The following is a 2,040-nucleotide window of genomic DNA, read 5'->3' on the forward strand; positions in this document are numbered from 1 at the left end:
TTCCCTAGCTTAAGAAACTGTAGGCACACTAGTCCTCTATCCCTTGAACTCATAGACATTCTTCCACCTTATGTCATGTGCACTGGCTGTCTTTCTTTCTCTGTGAATACTCTTTTCCCAGATATCCACATAGCTAATGCCTCAATTCCTTGAGTCCTTTTTTAATTCAGTGTGCCTTGCCCTTTCCATCCTACATAAGATGGCAGCCCCCCTTTTCCCCTCTTGCTGTGATCTGTTTTTTTTTTTCTTTTCTCATGGCAATATGTAACCTTCTTACATATTAATATACCATTTATTTATTAGGTTATATGTCTTTCTCGTAATAGATTATAAACTCTTGAGTGTGGCAACCTTTTCCAGTTTTATTCAGTGATTTTTTTCCTGAATACCCAAATGTGCCTAGAATTTGGTAGGTGCCCAACAGATATTTTCTAGATGAGTAAGTTGATTATTATGGTCTTTAAATAGCCTTTTTAGAAAATCTCTAATACTAGATAACCTTAGGTTAGTATTAACAGACAAAGAAGTATGGCATATCTGGAAAAAGTCAATGAGTTTGAAATAAACTAAAACATTTCTAGTCTACCAAAGCAAAGAAACTGAATTGATAAATTATAATAACAACAAAAACCAATAAACCCTGCTAACCCTACTCCAATTCTACCATAGTGTTTTATTATCATAAATGTTGATTTTACATTATGAAGTCTTCTACAAGAAATTATTTCCATGGCAACATGTTCAGTTTCTACCTTATAATAGGAACTCATAAAAACGCATCAAAATTACCTCCCAACCACAGAAAAGCATAAAAACCAAAACAAAAAAATTTGTAGCAATACATATAATTTATAAACACTGACCATAAATAAAAAAGTAGCATATGTGAAACTACAGTATTTTTTTTTTTTTGAGAGGATTTTGCTATAGGGAACGTGTGCTCGCCAGAAAGATAGAGAGAAACAGAGAGACAGAAATCAAGGAATCACCCATCATGGGGGATGGTCACGCCACAATCCCTTCTCCATTCTCCTCTCGGGATCCTGGGCACACACGTACACACACCCAATGTGAGTTTAAGCCACTGGGTCTGGAACTCAAACCACAGTCGGCTATATGGGAGTCCAGCGACATAGCCATTATGCCAACTGCTGGTCCCTACAATATGTATTTTTCTCATTTTTAAATGAAGCAATTTATGCAAAGTAGGTACAAATCTATAATGCCTTCAACATTTTTTTAAGGCTAGAGAGTACATGTAAGCATGAGAGAGAGAGAGGGAGAGAAATTAAGAGATAGTACTCTTGCCAGGGTCTTTTCACACTGAAGTCCCCTTTCCTCAACTCTGCATCTTCCTAGGATCTTTGGCGTTGGCACATGAACCCACTGTGTCTTCAGGCCGACTCAGGGATCCAAACCCACAGTTGGCCAGGTAGCTTCCAGCACTGCAGTTCTGTATGCTACAGGCTGCACCACCTGACTGAGCCTCTGATGCAAAACAAAACACAACCCACACAAACAACTGCAGTCTATTTTTTTTTCCAATCAGCATTTAAAATTAAATTTTCATAGCACATGGATACTTTATATCCAAGTGTTAACTTACTATGCCAGTTCTGATTTCTTACAAAAAGATTTCAATCCTGAGTGAAAGATCAATGGCGTCCAGTGGGGATTCTATTTAATTACCATTTCTTTCACAGTCTAAAGGGACTCTTCTGACTGGAGAAGCAACTAAAATTTTGTTTTGATAGTTATTTGAATTATAGTAAACAATAGGAGGCCCTTACACAATACATTAATGTTTTCCTGTGAAGCAATGTGTTGAGAAATGCTTTTTGTAAAGCTTCAGCAGAGTTCAGCGGGTCCACTACAAAAGAGGTTAAAAAAGGGGGGGAGTTGATAGAAGATATAAAAGTCATTTTAGTTTTTAAGTACCTTTGTTCTAGGATCACACTGGAAACTCTACTCTTCATGTTCCAGTCTTCCTACCTCTTTTTCACTGCTAAGTAAAGTCTTCTTCACTATTCAGTCCCTTCC

Source organism: Tupaia chinensis, unplaced genomic scaffold (genome assembly GCF_000334495.1).
Source record: "Tupaia chinensis unplaced genomic scaffold, TupChi_1.0 Scaffold000622_1, whole genome shotgun sequence".
Classification (NCBI taxonomy): Eukaryota; Metazoa; Chordata; class Mammalia; order Scandentia; family Tupaiidae; genus Tupaia; species Tupaia belangeri.